This window comes from Symphalangus syndactylus, chromosome 21, assembly GCF_028878055.3.
Source record: "Symphalangus syndactylus isolate Jambi chromosome 21, NHGRI_mSymSyn1-v2.1_pri, whole genome shotgun sequence".
Classification (NCBI taxonomy): Eukaryota; Metazoa; Chordata; class Mammalia; order Primates; family Hylobatidae; genus Symphalangus; species Symphalangus syndactylus.
Window position 1 is genome coordinate 699634 of NC_072443.2, and position 7867 is coordinate 707500.

The 7867-nt window shown below is 50.5% G+C and overlaps 1 long non-coding RNA gene across 3 annotated transcripts in view; it reads right to left on the reverse strand.

The window, feature by feature from the left end:
* Positions 1 to 7101: 7101 nt before the first annotated feature.
* The window catches only part of LOC134735457 (uncharacterized), a 2612-nt gene continuing 1846 nt past the window's right edge, over positions 7102 to 7867 (reverse strand). For all 3 annotated transcript variants that reach the window (XR_010118573.1, XR_010118572.1, XR_010118571.1), the window contains one exon: positions 7102 to 7425. This is a non-coding gene — a long non-coding RNA (uncharacterized lncRNA). The remainder of the gene's footprint in view (positions 7426 to 7867) is intronic.

The window sequence follows — 7867 nt, forward strand, 5'->3', positions numbered from 1 at the left end:
ATGTCCCATAGTATCGGGGCTTTCTTGCAGCATTTCTAGGATATCTGTGGAGACAAAGTACAGTTGAAGGTAGAATGTGTTTTCTCTGCATTTGCTCTGACCTCCCAGAAACCTGTTCCATGACCACTCAAGATTAGGTGTTCAAGCCTGAAGTATTTGTTAGAGAAGGCATTTCACAACGCCTGGCATATCGATCAAAGCCACGTGTGTTCCTACAGCAGACACCGTTGAGGTGGGAGAAGCAGAAGTCCCTATTCCCAAGGAGAGAGACAGCATGGGCCCACGACTACCAGCTGGCTGAGCAACATAGAGTGGTTCCTCTTTAAAGGCTCGTGTGTAACCCGAGGTTTAAGGACAACCTGTATTCACGGGGTGTCAGTCTGGGGATTCTGTGGAAGGTTTTACGGAAAGCGATATGACGTGAACTTTGAAGAACAGTGTGGCAGGCGAACAGGTAAAAAACACGGTGGACAAAGTTGTAAAGTTGTCGCCCGTAGAGTAGGAGGAAAATGACCCGGTCGAGCAGAGACTGCCCGCAAGGGAGCAACGGTTGGGGAAGGGGACAGGATCGTAGGTAAAATAGGGAGGCAGATAAGGATATCTAGTCTGAAGACCTTAGGAAAGGAAAATCACAGAGGACTAGAAAAAGCCTAAATCCCCACGACGGTGTACAAGGTCTCGCACGATGAAGCCCACCGTTTTCTCGTGAATGAGAGGAAGCTCTGAAAAGCCTGTGTCATCACAGGATGCAGTTGACAACCGGACAAAGAGGGAAGGTCCTGGCAGAGGACTTAGACGAGTGTTTCCGGTTGTCTTTCTGTGAGACATTTGCAGAGTCAGTCAGCATCCCTCAGCTGTGAAAACTATAATATGACAGGTATGATACTCTAGGGAGAGACACGAAGGGTGGTAAGAGAAGATCATTCGCAGCTGTGGAACCCTGGGCTTTGTGTGCAGTGAAACGCACAGACGATTCCATTCGACTCTCCACACAACCAACGAACCCTTCATTTTACAGGATCAGAGTAGCTAAGTAACTTTTGCAAGTGCGTCGGCTTGGAAAATGTTCAAAGAAAGGTGTGCCCGATTTCTAAGCCCGTCCTATTTCATCATGTCAGTTTCGCCCATCCTAGCCTAATAAGAAGGGTCGCTTCGGCATATGTATCACACACTTAGGTTCCAGAGCCCGTGCCAAGACTTAGAATAAAAGAATTTTAAGTGAGGTGCCTAGGAATCTGCGTGTTTAATACACACCCTAGATGGTTAGTAGGATCAAGTCATTTTGGGGAATCCCTGCAATGTGTCACACCGCCTTGAGAAAAGGCATAAGGTTGGAGAGGAAAGGGGAGGGATGGAAAGAGGTGAAGGAGGTAGTATTGACAGGATTTGACCGATCGCAGGAGAAGTGAAGTCTTCAGTCTCTGACTAGCATTTCTGTCTGAAGTTTTGTCAGTGTAGACCCCCGCCCAGCAACAAAATCCTCCTCTAATCGGGCCAAAAGTAGCGAGTGGCCATTCTGCCACGCTCTCTCGGGTGTGAGCATCCCAGGAGAGTTGTAGCCAGGACACAGCAGCATGCCGGTGTGCCGCTCTGGTCGCATACGTTAGAGATGATTTTCATGACACTCACAGGTAAAAAGAAACGTAAAAGGTTTCTGGGAGAGAAGCCGACCATCACGTTCCTGTTTTCAGAACAGAAAAATCGCCGTCATCGTTCGGTTCATTTAAAAAATAACGATGCTGTATTTAAGGAGAGAGTTTCTCGGAGCAAGAAGTGATGTTAAATGTTTAAAGATTTTAAATCGACAAACTAGGCTACAGTAAATCCTTTTACTTTTGGAACAGCGAGCCATTCTCCTCGAGCTCTTCGGGTCCTGAGTGACTCACCACGTTCAGCATAGATAAATGCCTTCCGTCCTTCAGTGAAGACACTGCCGATGGTAGGCAGAATAATGGTTCCTCAACTATGTCCATACCCTTATCCCTGGGACCTGTGGATATGTTACTTTAAATAGCAAAGAGAACTTAACAAATGTGATTAGGTATTTTGAGACAGGAAGAGAAGCCCAGATTATCCAGGTGGGCCCAATAGAATCACAAGAGTCCTTATAATAGAGGGCAGGTGAGCAAGAATCAAAGAAAGAGACGCAATAATGGAAGCAGAGGTCAGGGTGCTGTGATTGCTAGAATGGGGTCACAGGCTAAGACACGCAGATAGCCTCTAGCAGCTGGAAAAGTAACAGCCATCGATTCTTTCCTAGAGTCTCCAGAGGAATGCAGCTCTGCTGACACCTGTTTTAGCCTAGAGAGACTAATTTTGGGTTTGTCATCTCCAGAACTATAAGGTAATACATTTTGATTGCCGTAAGCCACCCATTTTACGGTAATTTTGTGACAGTAGCAATAGGAAACTCATAACACCGTCATCAGGTGGCTTTCGTGTGTTATTTCCACGATGAGCAGGAAGGCTCTTGTATCCAAGAGGGATCCTTAGCAAAAACCAGCAGGGAGGCAAAACCGAGACCCAAGGTCAAAGTTGACTGTGTCGACCTTGACTTAGAACGCATTTCTGGGTGAAGAAGCCCTAACGTCTTCCTTTGACTCTGAAACCCATGGAGTTTCTGTTCCTTATAACTGCCAGTGACAATGTTCCACCTCACCGTGCCTTCCCTATGGTCATTCACTCTTTTTTTATTCTTTTTCAGACGGGGTCTCTTACTGTCACCCAGGCTGGAGCGCAGTGCTACAGTACCGGTTCACTGCAGCCTCAAACTCCTGGGCTCGAGTGATCCTCCCGCCTCAGCCTCTGGAGTAGTCGGGACCACAGATAGGCACCACCACACCCGGCTAATTAAAACATTTTTTTTTTTTTTTTTTTTTTTTTGTAGAGACGGGACCCTGCTCTATTGCCTAGGCTGGCCTTGAACTCCCGGCCTCAAGCAATCCTCCTGCCTAAGCCTCCCAAAGCACTGGGATCGCAAGCATGAGCCACCACGCCCGGTCCTCTCTTACTTCTCTTAACGCTACCCTGTCAGATATCCCCTAGGCCATTATCCCTCAGATATTGCAGCTTTTAGGGCCAGCTTCGGAGAGTCTTCCCCATGACATTTTTAGTCCATAAATCCTATTCTGAGGAAATTACAGTAACGCTTCCTAAAAATCATGCCACGAAATGGAACGTAGGCCAGGCACGGTGGCTCACACCTGTAATCTCAGCACTTTAGGAGGCCAAGGTGAGCAGATCGCTTGAGCTCAGGAGTTCGAGACCAGCCTGGGCAACGTGGCAAAACCCCATCTCTACAAAAAATACAAAAAAAAAAAAAAATGAGCTGGGCACGGTGGTGAATGCCTGTAGATCCAGCTACTCAGGAGGTTGAGTTGAAAGAATGGCTTGAGCCCCAGAGGCGGAGACCGCAGTTGCAGGAGCCAGTTGACAGAGCGAGAGAAGGTCCAAAAAAAAAAAAAAAAAAGAAAAGAACAAAGAAAGAACAGACCCCAATACCGCATTGTCGCTGAACGTTCCCCCAAAAGGCCAGAAACCCCCTGACTCAGGTCAAGGAGGTGGTGTTTCATTTTATCTCTCTCTATCTCTCTCTCTCTCTCTCTCTCTCTCTCTCTCTCTCTCTCTCTCCCCCTCTGTCTCTCTCTTTCTCCCCTAACTTTCATTTCTTGTTCAAGCATACCCGTGCAAGATTGTCACATAGGTACACTTCTGACTGGGGGGTTCAGTGTGCAGATGATTTCATCACCCGGATACTCAGCGCCGTACCCGACAGTTTTCGCGTTTTTTGTGTGTTTTGTCTTTTCCGGAAGCCGTCTCTCCTTCCACCCCTTCTCCCTCAAGTAGGCTCCCGCGTCTCTCGTTCCCCTCGTTCTGTCCATGCAGAAGTCTCATCTATAAGTTCCCACTTCTAGATGAGGGACGCTCCCCTCCGTCCCCACCCCGCACCCCCTCCCCCCACACACCCTCATTCCCGCACCCCCCCCTCCTCAAACGCAAGAAAGGGAGAAAGACAGAAATGAAAGTAAGAAGTGAGCCTCCAAGGCGGTGGAGGCGGGGGATCACAAAGGGTGAGCAAGCGATGGGGGTCGGGAGATATCTTGGCCGAGCTATGAAAAATAGGGGACCCACTTTCCAGCCCCACCACACCCCCTATTCCTCAACCGCAGTCAGCCTCTGGGTGGGGTTGCGCCCGTCAAAGCTTCTGAATGGAGAGAAGCCCAAGGCTATGGAAGGCATCAGCTCCAACTCCAGGAAGGGAATAGGGCTCTGTGCATATGAATGGGGCTCTAGAAGGCGGTGCCGCGGCGCCCAAAGCGATGCGCCTAGCCTCGCCTCGCCTGGCCCAGAGCGAGACTCCGTCTCCAAATAAACAAACAAATAAATAAATAATAAAAAAAATCATCAATAAAAAGAAAGAAAGAGAGAGAGAGAAAGAAAGGAAAGAAAGAAAGAAAAGAAAGAAAGAAAGAAAGAAAGAAAGAAAGAAAGAAAATGAAGAAAGAGAGAAAGAAAGAGAGAAAGAAAGAAAGAAGAAAGAAAGAAAGAAAGAAAGAAAGAAAGAAAGAAAGAAATAAAGAAAGAAAGAAAGAAAGAAAGATAAAGAAAGAATCAGTACAGCGGTCGTGGTCGTGAATCATTCCCCGGAGTCCAGGCGCAGTGGCTCACGCCCGTCACGCCAGCACTTTGAGTCGCCGGATCAGGAAGGTTGCCACAAAATGATGAGACCCCGTCTGTGGAAACACATTCAAAATTGAAGGCCGGGCGTGGCGGCTCACGCCTGCCATCCCAGCACTTCGCGAGGCCGGGGAGGGCGGATCACCTGAGGTCGGGAGTTCGAGACCAGCCTGACCAACACGGAGAAGCCCCGTCTCTACTAAAAATACCAAATCAGCCAGACGTGGTGTCGCATGCCTGCAATCCCAGCTACTCGGGAGGCTGACGCAGGAGGATCGCTTGAACCCGGGAGGCAGAGGTTGCGGTGAGCCAAGATGACGCCATCGCACTGCAGTCTGGGCAACAAGAGCGAAACCCCGTCTGTCTGTCTCGGGAAAAAAACAAAATTAAAAATGATCTGGGCACAGTGGCGCGTGCGTGCGGTCTCAGGGACTGTACTCTGGAGGCTGAGGTGGAAGGATCGGTTGAGCCCAGGAGCGTCCACGCTGCAGTGAGTGAGTTACGATGGCACCACTGCCAGGGTGACAGAGTGAGACGCCGTCTCTCAATCAGTCCATCCATCAGATGACTGGAAGGCGCTCTCTGCGCCTTACTTTCAAAGGGTGTATCTTTAGGCCCAGCAGGCACGGTGCCTCACGCCAGTCATCCCAGCACTGTGGGAGGCCGAGGTGGGAAGAAAGAAGGAAGGGAGCGAGGGAGGAAGGGAGGAAGGAAGAAAGTCAGGAAGGCAGTCAGGCAGGAAAGAAAGAAGAAAGGAGGAAAGAAAGAAAGAAAGAAAGAAAGAAAGAAAGAAAGAAAGAGAGAAGAAAAAAGAAGAAAAGAGAAGGGAAGAAAAGAAAAGAAAAGAAAACGGGGAGGGGGCATATCTCCTTGACCGGTGACTGCCCAGGATACAGTGGGTCACGGCTGACTGAAGCCTCGACCTGTGGGGCCTCAAGTGATCTCCTCCTTATCTCAGCCTCCCGCGTAGCCGCGAGTACAGGCGGGCATCACCCCGCACAACTCATCTTCTAATAATATCATGATTTTACGGTATGGCGACAGAGTCTCGCACCGTCACCCGGGCTGGATGGCCGTGGCACGATGTCAGCTCACCGCAAGCTCGGCCTCCCCGGTTGAAGCCACTGGCCCGCCGCAGTCTCCCGAGTAGTTGTGGTTCCAAGCCTATGCCACCAGGCCTGGCTAATTGTTCTAGATCTCATAGAGATGGGGTTTCGCCACGTCGGCCAGCCCGGTCTTGAACTCCTGGCCACGAGGGATCCACCCGCCTCGGCCTCCCAAAGCGCTGGAATGACAGGCGTGAGCCACCGTGCCCGGCCCAGAGAAGGGGTTTCATCAGCCGACGGGTGGAGGGTGGGGTGGGTTTTACCGAGCCTGCGTACCGTGCAAAGGATAAGTGAGTGTGGTTTGTGAACTAGATGCGGAAATTGTGTGTGTGTGTGTGTGTGTGTGTGTGTGTGTGTGTGTGTGTGAGAGAGAGAGAGAGAGAGAGAGAGAGAGAGAGACCAATCCCACCACGAGGACCCGGAAATGGTGTTTGATTTGGGTCCCCGTCTGGTCACCTGTCTGTCTGTAGATGACTGAGGATTCCACCAGTGAAGGTCAACAAGTATCTACGGGGCTGTTTCTCCCTCTCATGGGTCTCACTCATCTGTGTGGTGGAGAAAGGGAAGAAAGCAGGTTGTGATGGGAAGTCGTCTTCACGCCTGAGGAAGCTGCAGGCAGGCTGACCGGAAGGAGGGCATCGTATGTGCCATTTCCATACCCGGGCCCCCTTCACAAGGCTGGGGCTGCCAGTCCACCCTGTACGTCAACCCACCCCCAAGAACAGCACGGTCCGGGGTGGTCCAGTCTCATCCCATCCGGCCCACCCGGGGAAGTCTCCGCCGGAGGATTCGAAAGCAGCGTCAACACGGTTCCCCTGGGGTCGCCCGGGAAAGGCCAGCCTGGGGAGGGTAGCGGGACGCGATCGTGGGGCGGGCATCCGCCTCAGAGCTCCCCGGAAGGTGGCAGGTAGCCGGTGGGGGACGCCGAGGCAGAGACGTGTGGCAGGAGATAGACCTGGAAGCCGGGGGGAGAAGCGGGGACGTGGGGAGAGGGAAGGAGGCCCTCGGGAGGATTTAGCACCGAGAACCCACTCAGCCAAGCTCCCTCCGTCTTCTCGGGTCCAAGGTCCACCCTGGGAGACGGCAAGAGAAAGGTTCACTCGGCCGTTCTCGTCTTTCTCTTTATTTTTTTCATCCTTTCCATGTTACAAGGGATGCTCATTTCAACAACCAGACGGCGGAGGTGACGGGAGAAACGTCAAGGCCAGGAGTTTGAGACCAGCGTGAGCAACAGAGCAAGACAAGTAGGAGAGCCCAGCTGAAAAAAATGAAAAAGAAGGAGGAGGAGGAGGAGGAGGAGGAGGAGGAGGAGGAGGAGGAGGAGGAGGAGGAGGAGGAGAACATGGGGGGTGGGGGTGGGGGAGGAGAAGGAAAGAAAAGAAAAACGAAAAAAAAAAAAAAAGAGAAGCAACCACCAAGAAAGTTAAAATTCTCCAACGGTCGGAAGTTGAAGACGAGACTGACCAAGATGGAGAGACCCCGCGTGTACCGAAAATAGGAAAATTAGCCGGGCATGATGGCGCATTCCCGTCACCCGGGAAGGCTGAGGCAGGAGAATCAGTCGAACCTAGGAGGCGGAGGTTGCGGTGAGCCGAGATCGCGCCATCGGACTCCACCCTGGGCGACAAGAGTGACACTGCGTCTAAAGAAAAAAAAAAAGAAAAAGAAAGAAAGAAAGAAAGAAAGAAAGAAAGAAAGAAAGAAAGAGAGAGAGAGAGAGAGAGAGAGAGAGAGAGAGAAAGAGAAAGGAAGGAAGGAAGGAAGAAAGAAAGAGAAAGAAAGAGAAAGAAAGAAAGGAAGGAAGGAAGAAGGAAAGAGAAAGAAAGAAAAAGAAAGAAAGAAAGAAAGAAAGAAAGAAAGAAAGAAAGAAAGAAAGAAAAGGCAGATTGGTGAGATTGGTGGGGTGCGTCTCAACGTTTTATTTGTTTGCAGTCGCCGTAGTACAAACGGAAAGAACAGTGGCCGCTAGGTGATGCCCGAAGACAACCGATGCCCGCAAGTGTCAGTCAGCATGGAAGAGAATTTATTTATTTATTTATTTATTTAGAGACAGAGTCTCACTCACTCTGCAGCCTGGGCTGTAG